The sequence below is a fragment of the Eleutherodactylus coqui genome, chromosome 8, assembly GCF_035609145.1.
Source record: "Eleutherodactylus coqui strain aEleCoq1 chromosome 8, aEleCoq1.hap1, whole genome shotgun sequence".
NCBI classification, from domain to species: domain Eukaryota; kingdom Metazoa; phylum Chordata; class Amphibia; order Anura; family Eleutherodactylidae; genus Eleutherodactylus; species Eleutherodactylus coqui.
This window is the reverse complement of record NC_089844.1, coordinates 149,188,358-149,216,025: the sequence shown is the minus strand read 5'-3', so window position 1 is coordinate 149,216,025 and position 27,668 is coordinate 149,188,358. Positions and strand designations below refer to the sequence as shown.

General features: G+C 45.3%; 1 long non-coding RNA gene across 1 annotated transcript; it reads right to left on the bottom strand.

Annotated features, from left to right (window-relative positions):
* Nucleotides 1–6,995: 6,995 nt before the first annotated feature.
* Nucleotides 6,996–25,908, bottom strand: LOC136577617 (uncharacterized). The gene is made up of 3 exons (XR_010786523.1): nucleotides 25,897–25,908; nucleotides 23,978–24,019; nucleotides 6,996–7,062 (listed from the first exon to the last, which is right to left on the bottom strand). It is a non-coding gene; the product is annotated as an uncharacterized lncRNA (long non-coding RNA).
* Nucleotides 25,909–27,668: the final 1,760 nt, after the last annotated feature.

Genomic DNA, 27,668 nt, shown 5'->3' with positions numbered 1-27,668 from the left:
TACAAGCAGCACTAATGACAATGGTGATGAATAGATGTCGTCTGTCAGCGTGGCTCTACTACATCTATGTATCACGCACACAGAGGACTTCTATATGTAACACAAAAGACATACAGACATTATGTAATAGTCTGAAGCCATCTGTGGAAGAAGGAAGAGAAGAAACAATTATAGACATGAGATTTACAAGGTAAAAAGGGCTCCGGAAAAGGGAAAGTTCATTTAAAAATATCTAAAACTATGACTGATTCAGATAGTATTTTTGGGGTCCAACAATCAAAACCAGACTAAGGGCAGCATGCAGCCCTAAGGCCCCTGATGGTGGGGGTCCTACAGGGATACTTTCATCTCATCCAAGATGTCCTCTAAATTTTCCTCAATGTAGACATCTTCATCATCATCATCAGGAAATCCAGAGGGACCCACCTCACCTCTTCCTCCTCTGGTCTTCTATTAGAGAGTAAAGAAGATGGTGACAATCTTGGACATCGTCTCTACTATACAATACAGATACAAACAGCACTAATGACAATGGTGATGAATAGATGTCGTCTGTCAGCGTGGCTCTACTACATCTATGTATCACGCACACAGAGGACTTCTATATGTAACACAAAAGACATACAGACATTATGTAATAGTCTGAAGCCATCTGTGGAAGAAGGAAGAGAAGAAACAGGGATACTTGCATCTTCATCATCATCATCATCATCCGGGAAATCCAGAGGGACCCACCTCACCTCTTCCTCCTCCGGTCTTCTATTAGAGAGTAAAGAAGATGGTGACAATCTTGGACATCGTCTCTACTATGCAATACTGATACAAGCAGCACTAATGACAATGGTGATGAATAGATGTCGTCTGTCAGCGTGGCTCTACTACATCTATGTATCACTCACACAGAGGACTACTATATGTGACACTAAAGACATACAAACATGATAAGAAGAACATTACGGAAAATAGACAATGGTGTCTTTAATATTCTGAATCCATCTGTGGAAGAAGGAACATGAGATTTACAGGGTATAAAGCGCTCCAGAAAAGGAAGAGTTCATTAAAAAAAATCTAGAACTATGACAAATTGAGTATTTTGGGGGTCCGACAATCAAAACCAGACTAAGAGCACTAAAGGGTGATGTCTGATGGGACAGCATGCAGCCCTAAGGCCCCTGATGGTGGGGGTCCTACAGGAATACTTACATCTCATCCAAGATGTTCTCCACTATTCACTCAATGCTTTCTACATAAAACTGGAGCCATGTATGATGGAAGCTTTTAGAGCCATGTATGATGGAAGCTTTTAGAGCCATGTATGATGGAAGCTTCTAGAGCCATGTATGATGGAAGCTTCTAGAGCCATGTATGATGGAAGCTTCTAGAGCCATGTATGATGGAAGCTTCTAGAGCCATGTATGATGGAAGCTTCTAGAACCTCTAATATACTTGGTGTTTCACAGCCTGTTGTAATTATTACACATCAGTGCCAGAACCGCCCCGCCAGCGATAAGAGAGTATATAGAACCCTGAAATAATATCTGCTGAGAAGCCATTTTGGAGGCGCCATTTGTGGCCACCTGACAGTCTTTGTGAGATTCGCAGCGGTCCGTCACAAGCGTGCGCCCGCCGGGTTGTGTGCCAGCGTATAGTTTATGGTTTCTTTGTAGAAAACCGTGGACTATTAACCGCATGGGATGAATCCCTGCAGTGGCAGCGGGCGGTGTGACCCTCCGAGGTTATTATGTGATTACGGACACGCGGGCGCAGTGATGTCACACTGATGATAACAGTATGAGATGAATCCCTGCAGCGGGCGGTGTGACCCTCCGAGGTTATTATGTGATTACGGACACGCGGGGCGCAGTGATGTCACACTGATGATAACAGTATGAGATGAATCCCTGCAGCGGGCGGTGTGACCCTCGGAGGTTATTATGTGATTACGGACACGCGGGGCGCAGTGATGTCACACTGATGATAACAGTATGAGATGAATCCCTGCAGCGGGCGGTGTGACCCTCCGGGGTTATTATGTGATTACGGACACGCGGGCGCAGTGATGTCACACTGATGATAACAGTATGAGATGAATCCCTGCAGTGGGCGGTGTGACCCTCCAGGGTTATTATGTGATTACGGACACGCGGGCGCAGTGATGTCACACTGATGATAACAGTATGAGATGAATCCCTGCAGCGGGCGGTGTGACCCTCCGGGGTTATTATGTGATTACGGACACGCGGGGCGCAGTGATGTCACACTGATGATAACAGTATGAGATGAATCCCTGCAGCGGGCGGTGTGACCCTCCGGGGTTATTATGTGATTACGGACACGCGGGCGCAGTGATGTCACACTGATGATAACAGTATGAGATGAATCCCTGCAGCGGGCGGTGTGACCCTCCGGGGTTATTATGTGATTACGGACACGCGGGGCGCAGTGATGTCACACTGATGATAACAGTATGAGATGAATCCCTGCAGCGGGCGGTGTGACCCTACGGGGTTATTATGTGATTACGGACACGCGGGCGCAGTGATGTCACACTGATGATAACAGTATGAGATGAATCCCTGCAGTGGGCGGTGTGACCCTCCAGGGTTATTATGTGATTACGGACACGCGGGCGCAGTGATGTCACACTGATGATAACAGTATGAGATGAATCCCTGCAGCGGGCGGTGTGACCCTCCGGGGTTATTATGTGATTACGGACACGCGGGCGCAGTGATGTCACACTGATGATAACAGTATGAGATGAATCCCTGCAGCGGGCGGTGTGACCCTCCGGGGTTATTATGTGATTACGGACACGCGGGGCGCAGTGATGTCACACTGATGATAACAGTATGAGATGAATCCCTGCAGCGGGCGGTGTGACCCTCCGGGGTTATTATGTGATTACGGACACGCGGGGCGCAGTGATGTCACACTGATGATAACAGTATGAGATGAATCCCTGCAGTGGGCGGTGTGACCCTCCGGGGTTATTATGTGATTACGGACACGCGGGCGCAGTGATGTCACACTGATGATAACAGTATGAGATGAATCCCTGCAGCGGGCGGTGTGACCCTCCGGGGTTATTATGTGATTACGGACACGCGGGGCGCAGTGATGTCACACTGATGATAACAGTATGAGATGAATCCCTGCAGCGGGCGGTGTGACCCTCCGGGGTTATTATGTGATTACGGACACGCGGGCGCAGTGATGTCACACTGATGATAACAGTATGAGATGAATCCCTGCAGCGGGCGGTGTGACCCTCCGGGGTTATTATGTGATTACGGTCACGCGGGGCGCAGTGATGTCACACTGATGATAACAGTAAGAGATGAATCCCTGCAGCGGGCGGTGTGACCCTCCGGGGTTATGTGATTACGGACACGCGGGCACAGTGATGTCACACTAATGATAACAGTATGAGATGAATCCCTGCAGCGGGCGGTGTGACCCTCCGGGGTTATTATGTGATTATGGACACGCGGGGCGCAGTGATGTCACACTGATGATAACAGTATGAGATGAATCCCTGCAGCGGGCGGTGTGACCCTCCGGGGTTATTATGTGATTACGGACACGCGGGGCGCAGTGATGTCACACTGATGATAACAGTATGAGATGAATCCCTGCAGCTGGCGGTGTGACCCTCCGGGGTTATTATGTGATTACGGTCACGCGGGGCGCAGTGATGTCACACTGATGATAACAGTAAGAGATGAATCCCTGCAGCGGGCGGTGTGACCCTCCGGGGTTATGTGATTACGGACACGCGGGCACAGTGATGTCACACTAATGATAACAGTATGAGATGAATCCCTGCAGCGGGCGGTGTGACCCTCCGGGGTTATTATGTGATTATGGACACGCGGGGCGCAGTGATGTCACACTGATGATAACAGTATGAGATGAATCCCTGCAGCGGGCGGTGTGACCCTCCGGGGTTATTATGTGATTACGGACACGCGGGGCGCAGTGATGTCACACTGATGATAACAGTATGAGATGAATCCCTGCAGCGGGCGGTGTGACCCTACGGGGTTATTATGTGATTACGGACACGCGGGCGCAGTGATGTCACACTGATAACAGTATGAGATGAATCCCTGCAGTGGGCGGTGTGACCCTCCAGGGTTATTATGTGATTACGGACACGCGGGCGCAGTGATGTCACACTGATGATAACAGTATGAGATGAATCCCTGCAGCGGGCGGTGTGACCCTCCGGGGTTATTATGTGATTACGGACACGCGGGCGCAGTGATGTCACACTGATGATAACAGTATGAGATGAATCCCTGCAGCGGGCGGTGTGACCCTCCGGGGTTATTATGTGATTACGGACACGCGGGGCGCAGTGATGTCACACTGATGATAACAGTATGAGATGAATCCCTGCAGCGGGCGGTGTGACCCTCCGGGGTTATTATGTGATTACGGACACGCGGGGCGCAGTGATGTCACACTGATGATAACAGTATGAGATGAATCCCTGCAGTGGGCGGTGTGACCCTCCGGGGTTATTATGTGATTACGGACACGCGGACGCAGTGATGTCACACTGATGATAACAGTATGAGATGAATCCCTGCAGCGGGCGGTGTGACCCTCCGGGGTTATTATGTGATTACGGACACGCGGGGCGCAGTGATGTCACACTGATGATAACAGTATGAGATGAATCCCTGCAGCGGGCGGTGTGACCCTCCGGGGTTATTATGTGATTACGGACACGCGGGCGCAGTGATGTCACACTGATGATAACAGTATGAGATGAATCCCTGCAGCGGGCGGTGTGACCCTCCGGGGTTATTATGTGATTACGGTCACGCGGGGCGCAGTGATGTCACACTGATGATAACAGTAAGAGATGAATCCCTGCAGCGGGCGGTGTGACCCTCCGGGGTTATGTGATTACGGACACGCGGGCACAGTGATGTCACACTAATGATAACAGTATGAGATGAATCCCTGCAGCGGGCGGTGTGACCCTCCGGGGTTATTATGTGATTATGGACACGCGGGGCGCAGTGATGTCACACTGATGATAACAGTATGAGATGAATCCCTGCAGCGGGCGGTGTGACCCTCCAGGGGTTATTATGTGATTACGGACACGCGGGGTGCAGTGATGTCACACTGATAATAACAGTATGAGATGAATCCCTGCAGCGGGCGGTGTGACCCTCCGGGGTTATTATGTGATTACGGACACGCGGGCGCAGTGATGTCACACTGATGATAACAGTATGAGATGAATCCCTGCAGCGGGCGGTGTGACCCTCCGGGGTTATTATGTGATTACGGACACGCGGGCGCAGTGATGTCACACTGATGATAACAGTGTTAACAGTGATAACAGAGCTTAGCTGCAACTGAACGAGGAGAATACCCCTTCACCGGCTTTTCGAACTCCGTGCCAGAACGCAAGCGCAGGGGACCCAAGTGTGGGTTGCAGCTTATGGCAAAGGCTGTGGTGGGATTGGTTATATATTACTGCCAGTGCGGATAATAGAAGTCATTATCATGAACTGTCTCTAATGTGGTGTGATATATGGTGTGCAGAATGATGCATTGTAGAGGGTTCTGTACTTACACATCAATGTTGTTATCGTCTCCCATCAAGTTCTCAGGTCCGGGAGCCCCAACGCCTTCTTCCTCATCCTCGACTTCTGCACTATTGGACAACACATATCATATATAGTAGTATAGGTGTGTAGAATGATGCATTGTAGATGATCCTGTACTTACACATCAATGTTGCTTTGGTCTCCCATCATGATGTTCTCATTTCCAGGAGCCACAACACCGCCTTCCTCCTCCTTTTCTCTACTGTTGGATAAAACATAGCATATATAGAAATATAGTTCTGGCAGCTAATAGGACCAGAGGACAATATGATAACTCTAAGGGTAAAAGTAATCTCTATAGTTGGTTGGGTTAACCCCTTAAGAATCGGCCTATTTCCATCATTGCATTATAAGACCCAGAACATTGTTATTTTTTCATCGGCAGCGCTGTATAAGGACTTGTTTTTTGCTGAACAGCCTGTAGTTTTTATTGGTACCTTTTGGGCTTAAGTGACTTTTTGATCACTTTTCTTTCTGTTTTTTGGAACCACGAGCAGCAAAAAACAGCAATTCTAGAATGAATTTTTATGTGGAGATTACCATGTGGCATAAATTACATTTTCTATTCATTCTGTGGGTCAGTATGATTGCAGCGGTACAAAATTTATGAATTTCTTTTTCCTGATAGGCTGAGATACCTGGTGGACATGAAGGTCTCCTGCTTCCATGGTAATCTATCAGCACCTCGTGATCGCACTCTGGAGGGCTAATGGGGACAGGGAGGCCTCCCCATCTCCTGCTTTATGCCACAATGGATAGGGGGTACAGTAGGAGCTGGGTTGACAGTCGAGCGCCCGACCTGCTGCTAGTTTGCAAGAGCTTTAAGCTCGCACTGTAAATTTACTATAGCACGGGTTTAAAGCCCAGGACCAAGTATTGTATATTTACGGTACATGGTCACTGAAGGGTTAAACAACATGAATATAATTCTGCTATATATATACACTTAAAGGTAGTGACTGTTGGGGGAGGTAATACGGTGGGTTCACATATTCAGCAGGTCTGGAAGAAAAAACAGAACTAGTTATAATGGAAGAGATGACGGCTACCAAAATATGGTGTATAATGTGCCAATCCAAGATAAACCCGCAGCGGAAGGGTCTGCGATCTATAAGTATTCCCATAGATGATAGGAGGGATTGTCCTTAATATGGACATATTAGTGGTCGCCCCAGGAACACTCCGACCCGTGTAACTCATCTCAATAACACACCACGGCTGCCCCACTTACATGGCATGGCGGGTATTCAAACTGAACGGCAGCGGCCGCGGTATCCAAATAGTGTAGCGGCGCCTGGCGGTCTGCAGAATAACTGTGGTGTGCCATCCGTGAAGGCACCTACAAGATGTAACACCAAAGACATTATGGTAGGAGCAAGATACTTACAGGAAACCGGCCACATTTTCATCATCTGCCTCGATCCATCTGTGTAAGAAGGAAGAGAAGAAACAATTACAAACATGGCATTTACAGGGTATAAAGTGCTCCGGAAAAGGAAGAGTTCATTAAGAACTCTAGAACTATGGCTGACTGAGATGCTAATCTTGGGGTCCGACTACGGAGGTGATAGCGAAGGTAAAACACGGAACGATCAATGTCTAAACGGAACGATAAGTGAACGCGCCAATCATGAGTTTTATACCTGCAGAAGCTGAATGGCGAATGAGTGGCGAACCATTCTTCTTCGTGGTTCGGTCGCTGCCTTGTGTTTACACCGAGCGATTATTGTTCACTTTTGTTCCGTCTAAAATCCCCCTTAGGTTAGAAATTAAATTGACTTTCTTATATTAAGGGGTTGTTCCACGATTACAAGTTATCCGCTGTCCGCAGGGGCCGTGTAAAAATCGCTGCTTTAGGGCGATAAATCACCCCGTGTAAGGATACCCGAGAGAACAAAGAGGAAACCATCTGAGCAAAAGACCCGAGTACCAACATTACATAACAAAGACCAGACTGCGGGCACCAAAGGGGGAAGTCACACGGGGCAGCATGCAGCCCTAAGACCCCTGATGGTGGGGGTCCTACAGGGATACTTACATCTCATCCAAGATGTGCTCCACTATTTGGTTCAACCCTTCAATGACAAGTTCAAACTGCTGTGGGGCTCTCGCCGCTTCTTCCTCCTCCGGTCTTCTATTAGAGAGCAAAGAAGGTGGTGACAATCTGGGACAGTCATAAGCACATCTTAGGGTTGGTTTACAAGTGACACATCCGCTGTGCAAAGGTGGCATAAATGTTAGTAAATCTCTCACGCGGAACAAGAAAGAAACCATCTGAACAAAAGACCCGAATACCAACATTACACAATAAAAACCAGACTAAGGGCACCAAAGGGTGATGTCACACGGGGCAGCATACAGCCCTAAGACCCCTGATGGTGGGGGTCCTACAGGGATACTTACATCTCATCCAGGATATCCTCAAGATTTTCTTCAATCATAAAATGCTCCTCATCATCACTGAAATCCAGTGGGACCGACTCGAACAAAAGACCCGAGTACCAACATTACATAACAATTAAAAGCAGACTAAGGGCACCAAAGGGTGATGTCACACGGGGCAGCATGCAGCCCTAAGACCCCTGATGATGGGGGTCCTACAGGAATACTTACATCTCAGGGAAGATGTCCTGGAAATCATCCCAGTCTGCCAGAGCTAGCAGCCGGGCCTGTATGTACTGGGGAGACCCTCTAGCTGGCCGCTCTACCTCCCTCTGGCTCCTGTTAGAGAGTAAAGAACATGGTGACAATCTCGGACATCGAGCACAGATATCGCACTTATAAACCTGCTATTTTTCTATCATTGCGATGCCTTTTGATATCCGTATCTCATCGTCTAGCTCTACATCGTCATAAAAATCCAGTGGGACCCAATTAGCTGGTCATTCTTCCTTCTCCTGCATACTAATGGAGAGTAAACAAGATGGTGACAATCTTGGATATCGTCTCTACTATGCAATACTGATACAAGCAGCACTAATGACAATGGTGATGAATAGATGTCGTCTGTCAGCGTGGCTCTACTACATCTATGTATCACGCACACAGAGGACTTCTATATGTAACACAAAAGACATACAGACATTATGTAATAGTCTGAAGCCATCTGTGGAAGAAGGAAGAGAAGAAACAGGGATACTTGCATCTTCATCATCATCATCATCATCCGGGAAATCCAGAGGGACCCACCTCACCTCTTCCTCCTCCGGTCTTCTATTAGAGAGTAAAGAAGATGGTGACAATCTTGGACATCGTCTCTACTATGCAATACTGATACAAGCAGCACTAATGACAATGGTGATGAATAGATGTCGTCTGTCAGCGTGGCTCTACTACATCTATGTATCACGCACACAGAGGACTTCTATATGTGACATCAAAGACATACAGACATTATGTAATAGTCTGAAGCCATCTGTGGAAGAAGGAAGAGAAGAAACAATTATAGACATGAGATTTACAAGGTAAAAAGGGCTCCGGAAAAGGGAAAGTTCATTTAAAAATATCTAAAACTATGACTGATTCAGATAGTATTTTTGGGGTCCAACAATCAAAACCAGACTAAGGGCAGCATGCAGCCCTAAGGCCCCTGATGGTGGGGGTCCTACAGGGATACTTTCATCTCATTCAATATGTCCTCTAAATTTTCCTCAATGTAGACATCTTCATCATCATCATCATCAGGAAATCCAGAGGGACCCACCTCACCTCTTCCTCCTCTGGTCTTCTATTAGAGAGTAAAGAAGATGGTGACAATCTTGGACATCGTCTCTACTATATAATACAGATACAAACAGCACTAATGACAATGGTGATGAATAGATGTCGTCTGTCAGCGTGGCTCTACTACATCTATGTATCACTCACACAGAGGACTACTATATGTGACACCAAAGACATACAAACATGATAAGAAGAACATTACGGAAAATAGACAATGGTGTCTTTAATATTCTGAATCCATCTGTGGAAGAAGGAACATGAGATTTACAGGGTATAAAGCGCTCCAGAAAAGGAAGAGTTCATTAAAAAAAATCTAGAACTATGACAAATTGAGTATTTTGGGGGTCCGACAATCAAAACCAGACTAAGAGCACTAAAGGGTGATGTCTGATGGGACAGCATGCAGCCCTAAGGCCCCTGATGGTGGGGGTCCTACAGGAATACTTACATCTCATCCAAGATGTTCTCCACTATTCACTCAATGCTTTCTACATAAAACTGGAGCCATGTATGATGGAAGCTTTTAGAGCCATGTATGATGGAAGCTTTTAGAGCCATGTATGATGGAAGCTTTTAGAGCCATGTATGATGGAAGCTTCTAGAGCCATGTATGATGGAAGCTTCTAGAGCCATGTATGATGGAAGCTTCTAGAGCCATGTATGATGGAAGCTTCTAGAACCTCTAATATACTTGGTGTTTCACAGCCTGTTGTAATTATTACACATCAGTGCCAGAACCGCCCCGCCAGCGATAAGAGAGTATATAGAACCCTGAAATAATATCCGCTGAGAAGCCATTTTGGAGGCGCCATTTGTGGCCACCTGACAGTCTTTGTGAGATTCGCAGCGGTCCGTCACAAGCGTGCGCCCGCTGGGTTGTGTGCCAGCGTATAGTTTATGGTTTCTTTGTAGAAAACCGTGGACTATTAACCGCATGGGATGAATCCCTGCAGTGGCAGCGGGCGGTGTGACCCTCCGAGGTTATTATGTGATAACGGACACGCGGGCGCAGTGATGTCACACTGATGATAACAGTATGAGATGAATCCCTGCAGCGGGCGGTGTGACCCTCCGGGGTTATTATGTGATTACGGACACGCGGGCGCAGTGATGTCACACTGATGATAACAGTATGAGATGAATCCCTGCAGCGGGCGGTGTGACCCTCCGGGGTTATTATGTGATTACGGACACGCGGGCGCAGTGATGTCACACTGATGATAACAGTATGAGATGAATCCCTGCAGCGGGCGGTGTGACCCTCCGGGGTTATTATGTGATTACGGACACGCGGGGCGCAGTGATGTCACACTGATGATAACAGTATGAGATGAATCCCTGCAGCGGGAGGTGTGACCCTCCAGGGTTATTATGTGACTACGGACACGCGGGGTGCAGTGATGTCACACTGATGATAACAGTATGAGATGAATCCCTGCAGCGGGCGGTGTGACCCTCCGGGGTTATTATGTGATTACGGACACGCGGGCGCAGTGATGTCACACTGATGATAACAGTATGAGATGAATCCCTGCAGCGGGCGGTGTGACCCTCCGGGGTTATTATGTGATTACGGACACGCGGGCGCAGTGATGTCACACTGATGATAACAGTATGAGATGAATCCCTGCAGCGGGCGGTGTGACCCTCCGGGGTTATTATGTGATTACGGACACGCGGGCGCAGTGATGTCACACTGATGATAACAGTATGAGATGAATCCCTGCAGCGGGCGGTGTGACCCTCCGGGGTTATTATGTGATTACGGACACGCGGGCGCAGTGATGTCACACTGATGATAACAGTGTTAACAGTGATAACAGAGCTTAGCTGCAACTGAACGAGGAGAATACCCCTTCACCGGCTTTTCGAACTCCGTGCCAGAACGCAAGCGCAGGGGACCCAAGTGTGGGTTGCAGCTTATGGCAAAGGCTGTGGTGGGATTGGTTATATATTACTGCCAGTGCGGATAATAGAAGTCCTTATCATGAACTGTCTCTAATGTGGTGTGATATATGGTGTGCAGAATGATGCATTGTAGAGGGTTCTGTACTTACACATCGATGTTGTTATCATCTCCCATCAAGTTCTCAGGTCCGGGAGCCCCAACGCCTTCTTCCTCATCCTCGACTTCTGCACTATTGGACAACACATATCATATATAGTAGTATAGGTGTGTAGAATGATGCATTGTAGATGATCCTGTACTTACACATCAATGTTGCTTTGGTCTCCCATCATGATGTTCTCATTTCCAGGAGCCGCAACACCGCCTTCCTCCTCCTTTTCTCTACTGTTGGATAAAACATAGCATATATAGAAATATAGTTCTGGCAGCTAATAGGACCAGAGGACAATATGATAACTCTAAGGGTAAAAGTAATCTCTATAGTTGGTTGGGTTAACCCCTTAAGAATCGGCCTATTTCCATCATTGCATTATAAGACCCAGAACATTGTTATTTTTTCATCGGCAGCGCTGTATAAGGACTTGTTTTTTGCTGAACAGCCTGTAGTTTTTATTGGTACCTTTTGGGCTTAAGTGACTTTTTGATCACTTTTCTTTCTGTTTTTTGGAACCACGAGCAGCAAAAAACAGCAATTCTAGAATGAATTTTTATGTGGAGATTACCATGTGGCATAAATTACATTTTCTATTCATTCTGTGGGTCAGTATGATTGCAGCGATACAAAATTTATGAATTTCTTTTTCCTGATAGGCTGAGATACCTGGTGGACATGAAGGTCTCCTGCTTCCATGGTAATCTATCAGCACCTCGTGATCGCACTCTGGAGGGCTAATGGGGACAGGGAGGCCTCCCCATCTCCTGCTTTATGCCACAATGGATAGGGGGTACAGTAGGAGCTGGGTTGACAGTCGAGCGCCCGACCTGCTGCTAGTTTGCAAGAGCTTTAAGCTCGCACTGTAAATTAACTATAGCACGGGTTTAAAGCCCAGGACCAAGTATTGTATATTTACGGTACATGGTCACTGAAGGGTTAAACAACATGAATATAATTCTGCTATATATATACACTTAAAGGTAGTGACTGTTGGGGGAGGTAATACGGTGGGTTCACATATTCAGCAGGTCTGGAAGAAAAAACAGAACTAGTTATAATGGAAGAGATGGCAGCTACCAAAATATGGTGTATAATGTGCCGGTCCGAGATAAACCCGCGGCCAGAGGGTCTGCGATGTATAAGTATTCCCATAGATGATAGGAGGGATTGTCCTTAATATGGACATCTTAGTGGTCGCCCCAGGAACACTCCGACCCGTGTAACTCATCTCAATAACACAGCACGGCTGCCCCACTTACATGGCATGGCGGGTATTCAAACTAAACGGCAGCGGGCGCAGTATCCAAATAGTGTAGCAGCGTCTGGCGGTCTGCAGAATAACTGTGGTCTGCCATCCGTGAAGGCACCTACAAGATATAACACCAAAGACATTATGGTAAGAGCAAGATACTTACGGGAAACCGGCCACATTTTCATCATCTGCCTCGATCCATCCCTGTAAGAAGGAAGAGAAGAAACAATTACAAACATGACATTTACAGGGTATAAAGCACTCCGGGAAAGGAAGAGTTCATTAAGAACTCTAGAACTATGGCTGACTGAGATGCTAATGTTGGGGTCCGACTACGGAGGTGATAGCGAAGGTAAAACACGGAACCATCAATGTCCAAACGGAACGATAAGTGAACGCGCCAATCATGAGTTTTATACCTGCAGAAGCTGAATGGCGAACGAGAAGCGAACCATTCTTCTTCGTGGTTCGGTCGCTGCCTTGTGTTTACACCAAGCGATTATTGTTCACTTTATTTCTGTCTAAAATCCCCCTTAGCTTAGAAATTAAATTGACTTTCTTATATTAAGGGGTTGTTCCACGATTAGAAGTTATCTGCTATCCGCAGGTGGCATAGAGGTTAGTAATTGTCTCACGCAGTTGAGGCCACGCCCCTTTATAGTAAGTCCCATTTTTTATGATCAGTGCAGCGTAAAAATTAAAAAAGTTGCAATATTTGTACAAACACGATGTATTCAAAATTTACTATTTTTTCCACTGGAAAACCGGCTTTTAAAGACATTAAATAAATTCTCTGCATTGTAATCTGCAGACAGTAGAATAACACAAATTCCGCCGCTCCATGTGTGACCGCAGTAATGGCGTCCGATCTTGTAATGTCCTGCATGAGAGTGTAACCCAACCACAATAATATCTCCACTAACATAATCCTATCCAGTCATCCTGTGAATGTGTCCCGTGTACCAAGCCGACCCCTCATCTATGTGATATCCAGTGTGTACCGAGCTGACTCCTCATCTATGTGATATCCAGTGTGTATTGCCCCGACTCCTCATCTATGTGATATCCAGTGTGTACCGCTCCGACCCCTCATCTATGTGATATCCAGTGTGTATTGCCCCGACTCCTCATCTATGTGACATCCAGTGTGTACCGCCCCGACTCCTCATCTATGCGATATCTATTATCTACCACCCGACTTCTCATCTATGTGATATCCAGTGTGTACCGCCCTGACTCCTCATCTATGTGATATCCGGTGTGTACCGCCCTGACTCCTCATCTATGTGATATCTATTATGTACCGCCCTGACTCCTCATCTATGTGATATCTATTATGTACCGCCCCGACTCCTCATTTATGTGATATCCAGTGTGTACCGACATGTTATATATTACTGCCAGTCTGGATGATACAATCGTTATCAGTTAATATCTCTAATGTTGTGTACTATGTGTTGTGTACAATAATGCATTGTAGATCTACTTACACATGGACGTTGTGAGGTCCCTCCAACATTAGACTCCCATATCTAGTTGGACAACAAATAACATAAAGAAAATGTAGTTCTGGCAGCTAATAGGACCAGAGGACAATATGTAGAAGTAAACTCCATAAGTAGTTGTGTTAGCCTCATTCAGGACCGGCTTATTTGGAACTCTAAGGATGCAGAGATGTGGACATATTAGTGCTCGTCCCAGGAATACTCCGACCCGTGTAACAACGCTAACTCATCGCGTTAACGCAGCGCGGCTGACCTGTTTACATGGCATGGCGGCTATACAAACTGAATGGCAGCGTGCGCAGTGTCCAAATAGCGTAGGAGCGCCTGGCGGTCTGTAGAGTAAATCCTAGATGTTACACAAAAGACATACAGACATGGGAAGAAAATAATTACGGATAATAGGCCTCTAACTGTCCGTATACCGCCCTCTACCTGTGGAAGAAGGAAGAAAAACAATTCTAAACATGACATTTACAGGGTATAAAGCGCTCCGGAAAAGGAAAATCTAGAAGTATGACTGACTGAGATACTAATCTTGGGGTCCGACTACGAAGCGGAACTACAAGTGAATGAGAAAATGAAGATCTTTATACCTGCAGAAACTGAACGAGAAGTGAGCCATTCCTCTCCGCCGTTCAGTCGCTGCCTTGTGTTTTAGATTATTGTTCACATCGACTTATTATTTTTAAACAATAATTTGTTCCGTCCAACAGCCCCCTTAGATTAGAAATTACAATCACTGTCTTATGTTAAAGGGGTTGTTACAAGTTATCCGCTGTCCGCAGGGGCCGTTTAAGAATCGCTGCTTTAGGGCGATAAATCACCCCGTGTAAGGATACCCGAGAGAACAAAGAGGAAACCATCTGAGCAAAAGACCCGAGTACCAACATTACATAACAAAGACCAGACTAAGGGCACCAAAGGGGGAAGTCACAGGGGGCAGCATGCAGCCCTAAGCCCCCTGATGGTGGGGGTCCTACAGTGATACTTACATCTCATCCAAGATGTGCTCCACTATTTGGTTCAAACCTTCAATGACAAGTTCAAACTGCTGTGGGGCTCTCGCCGCTTCTTCCTCCTCCGGTCTTCTATTAGAGAGCAAAGAAGATGGTGACAATCTAGGACAGTCATAAGCACATCTTAGGGTTTGGGTAAAGGATTAACCCCTTAAGGACACAGAGGACAAGATGTCCTCTAAATTTTCCTCAATGTAGACATCATCATCATCATCGTCCGGGAAATCCAGAGGGACCCACCTCACCTCTTCCTCCTCTGGTATTCTATTAGAGAGTAAAGAAGATGGTGACAATCTTGGACATCGTCTCTACTATACAATACAGATACAAGCAGCACTAATGACAATGGTGATGAATAGATGTCGTCTGTCAGCGCCGTCTGCACGCCATACCCGCACCACAAGACTGACAGCCCTCCATCCACATCATCCAAACCCATCTTGTACCTGGCACATAGGTCTACATATAACTAGTCATCCGCACATGTTCAGGAGGTTACTTAGACCACCACTGTATATGGCAGCCAAAACCCAAAGTGCAACAAATAAATTAAGAGGCAACCGTTCCTTAATAAATCTGGCATAAGCCTGACCGATCTGTGCGCCAGAATGTGAGGTCTATGGCAGCTATGAGCTGGGGCAGATTTGTTCCATAAATTATACCAGGTACACCAGAAATTATAGGAAATCTGTTGAGGCCACGCCCCCTTATACTAAGTGCTGATTGTAGTGTAGAAATATAAAAAATATTTATGCAAATACAATGTACTCAAATTTTGCTAATTTTTCCCCACTGGAAAAATGACTTTACGAGATCCAACCCCAAAGACATTATGGTAAGAAGAAGATACTTACAGAAAACCGACCCCGACCTGATTTTCTGCGTTATTCCATCTGTGTTAGAAGGAAGAAAAGAAACAATTATAAACGTTTACAGAGTATAAAGTGCTGCAGAAAAGGAACATTTCAGAAAAAGATCTAGAACTATGAAGTGAACGAGGCAATGATGAGTTTTATACCTGCAGATACTGAACGGCGGACGAGACGTGAGCCATTCCCATTGGCCGTTCAGCCGCTGCCTTGTGTTTACACCAAACATTATCGTTAGATTTCAAGGATTTTTTTGAACGATAATTATTTATTCCTTCTAAAAGCCCCTTAGAATAGAAATCAAATTCACTTTCTTATATTAAAGGGGTCGTTCCCCAATTACAAGTTATCCGCTATCCACAGGTGGCATAAATGGTAGTAAATCTCTCATGCAGTTAGGCCACGCCCCTTTATACTAAGTCCCATTATTAAAGAAGTGATGATTGCAGCGTAAAAATTATATATTACTGCCAGTCTGGATAATACATTCCTGTTAGTTAATATCTCTAATGTTGTGTAATATATGGTGTGTACAATAATGCATTGTAGATGTACTTACACATTGATGATCTCAGCTCCATCCATCATCAGGTTGTTCTCAAATCCGATGGCCCAATCTTCCTCCTCATCTTCCTCACTATTGGACAACACATAACATATATGAGATGTAGTTCTGGCAGCTAATAGCACCAGAGGACAATATGATAACTCTAAGTCTAAAAAGTAAACTCTTAAAAATTGGCCTATTTTGGGCCTTAAAGACAGGAATTTTTTATTCTTCCTATTTTGCCGTCAGTGGAACAATATGAGGGCTGATTTGTTGGGGAAACTCTTAATTTTTTTTAATTGCACCATTTAGGGGTACCTGGGATTTATTGACAAGCTGTCATTTCTGTTAATCCTTTTTTTAGGAAGAGAATGAACAACCGCGCCCCCCAGAAATTCCAATAGCAGGTATATTAACCCCTTAATGATCGGCAATTTCTGCACCCCAATGGCCAAATGATTTTCTTTGCTTTTTCTTTGTCGTGTTGAATGTACCATAACTTTTACATTATTTGTCAAAAATATATTTGTGCGAGACAAGTTATATTTATTAATGGCACCAATTTGATGTATATAAAACCGTTATAAATTTTTTGGGTGAGGGGACATAGACAAAAAAACAGAAAGCTCAAAATTCCACCCTTGTTCTTTGGGTTTTGTTTTACTGGCGTTCACTGTGTGGTAAAGAAACACATTTCTCTCTGGATTAGCAGAATCAGGGCTCCTTCGCAGGAACGTTGTGCATTGTAGGCGCGTTAACAAATTGCATCTAAAACAACCTATGGTTTTCTATGGGTACTTTTAGATGAACGATTTTTTGACATGCCTAAAAAAAAAATTTTTTTTAAAACGCGCGTCAAACATGGCACAATTAGCACGATTTTTTGAAATTCGACCTATTTTTGATGGCACAGCATTGGCGGTTCTCATCGTCTCGTATGAGAGCTGTTCAGCAAAGAGAAGTTGCGGGAGGGGTAGGGAGGGGGAGCGACATACTCGTTAATACTAGCCGCGCCGTGTTCACAGTTGCTTTTATTGTGTGCGATGAAACGCTCAGATAGTCGCAATATTTTAACCTGCCCCCTCCCGCTTCCACGCCATGCTGGGTAAGGGGTACAGTAGCAGCTGGGTTGTCAGACAGTCGGGCGCCCGACCTGCTGCGGATTACAGGAGCTTTAAGCTTATACTGTAAATTTACTATAGCGTTGGTTTAAAGCCCTGGACCAAGTATTGTATATTTACGGTACATGGACACTAAGGGGTTAAACAACATGATCAGCATCATTATGAATATAATCCCCTATGTCTATATACTTACGGTATTGTCTCGAGGGTGGGAAAATAGGGTTGGAGAATATCGTGGGGTTCCAAATACAAGCAGTCTAGAAGAGAAAACACAGAACCATATACATATACTTACCATATACCAGATACTTACAGAAAACCGACCCCGACCTGATTTTCTGCGTTATTCCATCGGTGTTAGAAGGAAGAAAAGAAACAATTATAAGCGTTTACAGGGTGTAAAGTGCTGCAGAAAAGGATCTAGAACTATGAAGTGAACGAGGCATCTATGTGATATCCAGTGTGTACCGCCCGGACCCCTCATCTATGTGATATCCAGTGTGTACTGCCCCAACTCCTCATCTATGTGATATCCAGTGTGTACTGCCCCAACTCCTCATCTATGTGATATCCAGTGTGTACCGCCCCAACTCCTCATCTATGTGATATCCAGTGTGTACTGCCCCAACTCCTCATCTATGTGATATCCAGTGTGTACTGCCCCAACTCCTCATCTATGTGATATCCAGTGTGTACCGCCCTGACTCCTTATCTATGTGACATCCAGTGTGTACCGCCCCGACTCCTTATCTATGTAATATCCAGTGTGTACCGCCCCAACTCCTCATCTATGTGATATCCGGTGTACCGCCCCGCCTCCTCATCTATGTGATATCCAGTGTGTACTGCCCCAACTCCTCATCTATGTGATATCCAGTGTGTACCACCCCAACTCCTCATCTATGTGATATCCAGTGTGTACCACCCCGACTCCTCATCTATGTGATATCCAGTGTGTACTGCCCCAACTCCTCATCTATGTGATATCCAGTGTGTACCGCCCCAACTCCTCATCTATGTGATATCCAGTGTGTACCGCCCCAACTCCTCATCTATGTGATATCCAGTGTGTACCGCCCCGACTCCTCATCTATGTGATATCCAGTGTGTACCGCCCCAACTCCTCATCTATGTGATATCCAGTGTGTACCGCCCTGACTCCTTATCTATGTAATATCCAGTGTGTACCGCCCCGACTCCTTATCTATGTAATATCCAGTGTGTACCGCCCCAACTCCTCATCTATGTGATATCCGGTGTACCGCCCCGCCTCCTCATCTATGTGATATCCAGTGTGTACCACCCCAACTCCTCATCTATGTGATATCCAGTGTGTACAGCCCCAACTCCTCATCTATGTGATATCCAGTGTGTACCGCCCCAACTCCTCATCTATGTGATATCCAGTGTGTACCGCCCCAACTCCTCATCTATGTGATATCCAGTGTGTACCGCCCCGACTCCTCATCTATGTGATATCCAGTGTGTACCGCCCCAACTCCTCATCTATGTGATATCCGGTGTACCGCCCCGCCTCCTCATCTATGTGATATCCAGTGTGTACCGCCCCGACTCCTCATCTATGTGATATCCAGTGTGTACCGCCCCGACTCCTCATCTATGTGATATCCAGTGTGTACCGCCCCAACTCCTCATCTATGTGATATCCAGTGTGTACTGCCCCAACTCCTCATCTATGTGATATCCAGTGTGTACTGCCCCAACTCCTCATCTATGTGATATCCAGTGTGTACTGCCCCAACTCCTTATCTATGTAATATCCAGTGTGTACCGCCCCAACTCCTCATCTATGTGATATCCAGTGTGTACTGCCCCGACTCCTCATCTATGTGATATCCAGTGTGTACCGCCCCAACTCCTCATCTATGTGATATCCAGTGTGTACCGCCCCAACTCCTCATCTATGTGATATCCAGTGTGTACCGCCCTGACTCCTCATCTATGTGATATCAAGTGTGTACCGCCCTGACTCCTCATCTATGTGATATCCAGTGTGTACTGCCCCAACTCCTCATCTATGTGATATCCAGTGTGTACTGCTATGTTATATATTACTGCCAGTCTGGATGATATATTCATTATCAGTTATTATCTCTAATGTTGTGTGATATATGGTGTGTAGAATAATGCATTGTAGATATACTTACAGAACGATGTTGTTTGGTCCTTCAATCATTATACAGTATTACTGGCATATCCAGCAGCGCCAGCTCCGTTTTCCTCGACTTCACTGTTAGAGAACACATAATATACATATAAGTTCTGGCAGCTAATAGGACCAGAGGACAATATGATAACTCTAAGTGTAAAGTCCTATTTACATGGCATGGCTACTATTCAAACTAAATGACAGCAGCTGCGCTTTCCAAGTAGCGTAGCGCCATCTGGTGGTCTGCAGAATAAATGTAGCGTGCTATCCGTGAAGCATGGCGCTGCTACAGTTATGTATCACTCTGCACGGACGACTCCTACAAGATGTTATGCAAGAAGATACTTACAGATTGTTCGCCTCCAAAACTTCATATATGGCTCTTAATCTGTGGAAGAAGGAAGAAAAGAAAAATGATGACCATGACATTTACAGGGTATAAAGCGCTCCGGAAAAGGAAGAGTTCATTAAGAACTCTAGAACTATGACTGACTGCGATACTGTTCTTAGGGTCCGACTACAGAGGTGATAGCGAGTGGGAAACATGGAACGATCAATGTCTAAGCGGAATGACAAGTGAACGAGCCAATGATGATTTTATACCTGCAGAAACTGAACCCCGAACCAGAAGCGAACCATTCTTATTCATCGGTCAGTCATTTCTGGCGGTCGGCAGGATAAATGGAGTGTGCCATCCGTGAAGCATGGCGCTGCTACATCTATGTATCACTCTGCACGGAGGACTCCTACAAGATGTAACACAACAGACATAGACATTATGGGAAGAAGTAGATACTTACGGATGATAGGGCTCCAGGTCGTCATATATTCCCCCAGGTCTGTGGAAGAAGGAAGAGAAGACACAATTACAAACATGACATTTACAGGGTATAAAGCGCTCCGGAAAAGGAAGAGTTCATTAAAAAACCTACAATATTACACAACTATAAAAACCAGACTAAAGGCACTAAAGGGTGATGCCACACGGGGCAGCATGCAGCCCTAAGCCCCCTGCTGGTGGGGGTCCTACAGGAATACTCACATGTCACGGAAGATGTCCTGGAAATCATCCCGGTCTGCCAGAGCTAGCAGCCGGGCCTGCATATATTCTGAAGACCCTCTAGCTGGCTGTTCTTCATCCTGTTAGAGAGTAAAGAAGATGGTGACAATCTCGGACATCATGCACTGATATCGCACTCGTAAACCTGCTATTTGTCTGTCATAGCGATGCCTTTTGATACCTACATCTCATCCTCCACATCTTCATCAGACAACTCTTCCTCATAAACATAGTAATAGTCCAGTGGGACCCAATCAGCTGGTAGATCTTCTTCATCCTGGCTCCTGTTAGAGAGAAAAGAAGATGGTGACAATCTCGGACATCTCTACTATATAATACTGATACAAGCAGCACTAATGACAATGGTGATCAATAGACGTCGTCTATCAGCGCCGTCTGCACCCCGTACCCACACCACAAGACTGACAGGCCTCCATCCACATCATCCAAACCCATCTTGTACCTGGCACATAGGTCTACATATAACTAGTCATCCGCACATGTTCAGGAGGTTACTTAGACCACCACTGTATATGGCAGCCAAAACCCAAAGTGCAACAAATAAATTAAGAGACAACCAATCCTTAATAAATCTGGCAAAAGCCTGACCGATCTGCACCAAAATGCACAACAAATCAGCGAGGTGTGAACCCCCTTATAGCAGTCGTGGGGTCATACAGTAAGATACTTACATCTACACTGGGATTTCTTTCTCCATCGCTCTCTAACTTGTTTTCACTCAGTGTCTCTCTTTCCAAACTATTAAAGAGTAAATACAACAGTGAGAATTACAGGATTGGGGACAGCCAACATTCTATAACAACATCCCAACCTCTACCGCCACCTCAAGGGGCGCTACAGACATGAAAAGGACTTACCTCCAACCAACTACAACACTCAATGGCATGTTGGCACTGCAGCTCCTTATATAAGCAGCCAATCAAATTCCATATAGACAAAATATTCTCTATAGTCTCCCCCAGCCTCCAAAACCTTATACAAGTGGCAACATTATCACTATGTGTATCAGTAATGTTACATTCTCTTGTACTAAAGACACAAGTATTGAGGTGAAACCTGTATTGGCTAACCAAAGAAATGATCTATGGAAGCCTTCCAGGCTACTTAATGCTCTTCGGTAACAGTATGGCGGTATTAGTACATCACTATGGGGTGATAATATGTGGGCTTGGTATCGTGATATTATTAGGCCTTGTATAATGGTGTTATTGCTAATATTGGTCTTTGTGCAATGTTTTTTTTAATTAAGTAATGGTATAATAATTTTTGGTCAGTATTTAGTAGAGATCATGGTGTGGCGGTATTATCTGGACCTTGTATAGTGGCACCATTGGTCATGTTGTCCTTTGCATACTATATTTTGTTCATTAACAATATAAATAATAATATTACTGTATGGAGGTGATCCTGAGAAGGTACAGGCAGGTACGTGGCTCTACTACATCTTTGTATCACGCACACAGAGGACTACTATATGTGACACCCAAGACATACAGACATTATGTAATAGTCTGAAGCCATCTGTGGAAGAAGGAAGAGAAGAAACAATTATAGACATGAGATTTACAAGGTAAAAAGGGCTCCGGAAAAGGGAAAGTTCATTTAAAAATATCTAAAACTATGACTGATTCAGATAGTATTTTTGGGGTCCAACAATCCAAACCAGACTAAGGGCAGCATGCAGCCCTAAGACCCCTGATGGTGGGGGTCCTACAGGGATACTTTCATCTCATCCAAGATGTCCTCTAAATTTTCCTCAATGTAGACATCATCATCATCATCATCAGGAAATCCAGAGGGACCCACCTCACCTCTTCCTCCTCCGGTCTTCTATTAGAGAGTAAAGAAGATGGTGACAATCTTGGACATCGTCTCTACTATACAATACAGATACAAGCAGCACTAATGACAATGGTCATGAATAGATGTCGTCTGTCAGCGTGGCTCTACTACATCTATGTATCACGCACATGGAGGACTCCTATATGTGACACCAAAGACATACAGACATGATAAGAAGAACATTACGGAAAATAGACAATGGTGTCTTTAATATTCTGAATCCATCTGTGGAAGAAGGAACATGAGATGTACAGGGCATAAAGCGCTCCAGAAAAGGAAGAGTTCATTAAAAAAAATCTAGAAATATGACTGATTGAGTATTTTGGGGGTCCGACAATCAAAACCAGACTAAGAGCACTAAAGGGTGATGTCTGATGGGACAGCATGCAGCCCTAAGGCCCCTGATGGTGGGGGTCCTACAGGAATACTTACATCTCATCCAAGATGTTCTCCACTATTCACTCAATGCTTTCTACATAAAACTGGAAATTCAGTGAGACCCATTCTATCTCTTCCTCCAAAATCATCCCTCTATGCTAATGCTATGAGCCGGGCCTGTATGTACTGGGGAGACCCTCTAGCTGGCCGCTCTACCTCCTCCTATCTCCTGTTAGAGAGTAAAGAACATGGTGACCATCTCGGACATTGAGCACTGATATCGCACTTATAAACCTGCTATTTTTCTGTCATTGTGATGCCTTTTGATATCCATATCCCATCGTCTAGCTCTTTGTCGCAAAAATCACCATTTAACGCCAAAAATCACTATTTCCAGCGACTATTTGGCCGATGATCACCCAGTGTAAAATACCTTTAGGCTCCGTTCTGAGCCTCCAGCGCATATCCAGCATGAAAAGCCGGGCCAAAATGTCCTGAATAGAGGACTTATTCTTTTGGTGAAATGTTGGGCAGGATGGCAGGAAGCAAACCGACTTCATTATAGTCCACATTCAGCGCCGTTAGCCTGCGCCATAAAATAAACCATCCGGCAGGCGATTCTGTCTTCCTGCTCTTATACTGGCAGGAAAATGGAATCCCCAACACAAATGTGAACATCGCCTGAGCTGCCCTGAAAACCTCACAGAAAAACTACTGCAAGGCACAATGACAGAAGGAATAAACAGAAGTAGAAAGGAATCTTGTATTCACCTTGTAAATCTTGACCCTGCTCTCCGTATACGGCTGCCTCGTCTGCTGGAAAAGATATACATGATCAGAAACCAAACGACCAAAAACACAACTAAAACAACAATCATCATTAAATGCCTCTCCGGCTACTCACACTAGGGCAGATTTAAAGGTTGCTTCTGTTTGTTGCCCCTATGAAACCGTCCTTAAGGTCCAGAAGGCGGACCAGAACAGTAATAGTAATCCTGGAAGGACGGTCATCCTAATTGCCACAACATGGCCAACAAGGGAAAGTGGTGAATTCTGTGCCTGGCTGTCCTATCATGAAATAATAATGCCGCACATCGTAATGAATGTATAAAACTTTATTAAGACATTTTCTTATTAAAGAGGGGATGGTGGAGCAATAATTATAGGGTGTAAGAATGATGGGGGAGGGGGAATGTGGCGGGAGAAGATTATGGTGGGGTGATTGGGGACGGCAGTGGATTTACTGGTCATCCGTTGTTGGGGGAATGCAGCCACAGCAGAATCTTCTGCAGAATGTAAAGAAAGAAAAGAAGAAGTGTGAGACATTCCTGAGAGGAGACGAGTCTTGTGGGATCAGTAGTGACTGGGGAATAGGCTTCATACTGGAGGATGGAGGGTCGGGGAGGTTTAGTGGGACTGAGGTGCGGGGTCAGAGAAGCAGGGATGTATATCAGGCTTCACCTCCAGGTCCTACAATAGACCAATGTGAGGGTTCAGGGGGCTCTTGCCCGCATTATCCTTCCCTACACAGACTAGACATACTTATTGTCTCAGGGGGTTGTGGTTTTATCTTCTGAACATAAATGTGGTCATTATATGTTTGTGTACCACACAATATATAGCACACAGTATACAGTAGTCTACAGTGAGCAGAACACCGGCGCCCAATGGGAAGTTGTGCGATAGAGAAGTGCGGTTATTCATGGCATTGAGGGTCCCCTTGATGTCGGGGGGGCACAGCTGTGTATTCTCTGCATCGCTCTCTCTACAGATGGCTGGTAACATTGGTTAATTGCTAGTAACTTTTGGATCAGCATTACTTCTAAACTGTACATAGATGATTGGAGGGAAGAAAATAAGGATTTCGAGTTAACGCAGTGCGGCTGCCCTGTTTACATGGCATGGCTGCTATACAAACTGAATGGCAGCGGCCGCAGTGTCCAAATAGTGTAGCAGTGCCTGGCGGTCTGTAGAATAAATGTAGCGTGCCATCCATGGCGCTGCTACATCTATGTATCCTCTGCACGGAGGACTCCTGTGAGATGTAACACAAAAGACATACAGACATAGTAAGAAAATAATTACGGATTATCGGTCGCTAGCTGCTGATATACATCCCTCCACCGGCGTAAGAAGGAAGAAAAGACACAATTCTAAACATGACATTTGCAGGGTATAAAGCGCTCCGGAAAAGGAAAATCTAGAACTATAACTGACTGAGATACTAATCTTGGGGTCCGACTACGAAGCGGAACTACAAGTGAATGAGGAAATGAAGATCTTTATACCTGCAGAAACTGAACGAGAAGTGAGCCATTCCTCTCCGCCGTTCAGTCGCTGCCTTGTGTTTTAGATTATTGTTCACATTGACTTATTATTATTTTTAAACAATAATTTGTTCCATCCAACAGCCCCCTTAGGTCAGAAATTACATTCACTGTCTTATATTAAAGGGGTTGTTACAAGTTATCCGCTGTCCGCAGGGGCCGTGTAAAAATCGGTGCTTTCGGGCGATAAATCACCCCGTGTAAGGATACCCGAGAGAACAAAGAGGAAACCATCTGAGCAAAAGACCTGAATACCAACATTACATAACAAAGACCAGACTAAGGGCACCAAGGGGGGAAGTCACACGGGGCAGCATGCAGCCCTAAGACCTCTGATGGTGGGGGTCCTACAGGGATACTTACATCTCATCCAAGATGTGCTCCACTATTTGGTTCAACCCTTCAATGACGAGTTCAAACTGCTATGGGGCTCTCGCCGCTTCTTCCTCCTCCGGTCTTCTATTAGAGAGCAAAGAAGGTGGTGACAATCTGGGACAGTCATAAGCACATCTTAGGGTTGGTTTACAAGTGCCACATCCGCTGTGCAAAGGTGGCATAAATGCTAGTAAATCTCTCACGCGGAACAAGAAAGAAACCATCTGAACAAAAGACCCGAATACCAACATTACACAATAAAAACCAGACTAAGGGCACCAAAGGGTGAAGTCACACGGGGCAGCATGCAGCCCTAAGACCCCTGATGGTGGGGGTCCTACAGGGATACTTACATCTCATCCAGGATATCCTCAAGATTTTCTTCAATCATAAAATCCTCATCATCATCACTGAAATCCAGTGGGACCCACTCGAGGACTTCTATATGTAACACAAAAGACATACAGACATTATGTAATAGTCTGAAGCCATCTGTGGAAGAAGGAAGAGAAGAAACAGGGATACTTGCATCTTCATCATCATCCGGGAAATCCAGAGGGACCCACCTCACCTCTTCCTCCTCCGGTCTTCTATTAGAGAGTAAAGAAGATGGTGACAATCTTGGACATCGTCTCTACTATACAATACAGATACAAGCAGCACTAATGACAATGGTCATGAATAGATGTCGTCTGTCAGCGTGGCTCTACTACATCTATGTATCACGCACACAGAGGACTTCTATATGTGACACCAAAGACATACAAACATGATAAGAAGAACATTACGGAAAATAGACAATGGTGTCTTTAATATTCTGAATCCATCTGTGGAAGAAGGAACATGAGATGTACAGGGTATAAAGCGCTCCAGAAAAGGAAGAGTTCATTAAAAGAAATCTAGAACTATGACTGATTGAGTATTTTGGGGGTCCGACAATCAAAACCAGACTAAGAGCACTAAAGGGTGATGTCTCATGGGACAGCATGCAGCCCTAAGGCCCCTGATGGTGGGGGTCCTACAGGAATACTTACATCTCATCCAAGATGTTCTCCACTATTCACTCAATGCTTTCTACATAAAACTGGAAATTCAGTGAGACCCATTCTATCTCTTCCTCCAAAATCATCCCTCTATGCTAATGCTATGAGCTGGGCCTGTATGGACTGGGGAGACCCTCTAGCTGGCCGCTCTACCTCCTCCTGGCTCCTGTTAGAGAGTAAAGAAGATGGTGACCATCTCGGACATTGAGCACTGATATCGCACTTATAAACCTGCTATTTTTCTGTTATTGCGATGCCTTTTGATATCCATATCTTATCGTCTGGCTCTACATCGGCATCATCGTCATAATAATCCAGCGGGACCCAATCAGCTGGCCGTTCTTCCTCCTCCTGAATTCTAATGGAGAGTAAACAAGATGGTGACAATCTAGGACAGTCATATAATGTAAAACTTTTTTTTTTTCAATATAGCATAAATAACAACATACATTTTTTCTGCGGGTCAGTACGATTACAACGAAACAAAAAATATTATAATTCGTTTAGCTTTTTCCACTTTTTCACAATACAAAAGCATTTTTTTTGGAAATTAGTTATTTTTATTTTGCTGCAATCAAAGTCCAGTGACTTACATTTTTGCATGGACGGAGCTCTGTGAGGGCTTGTGAAACCTTTGTATGCTGCAATCTATATAGAACACAGCATGTTGGGGGTTAACAGCGGGGGTCGCTGTCCTTATGTAGCCCCGCTGTTGCA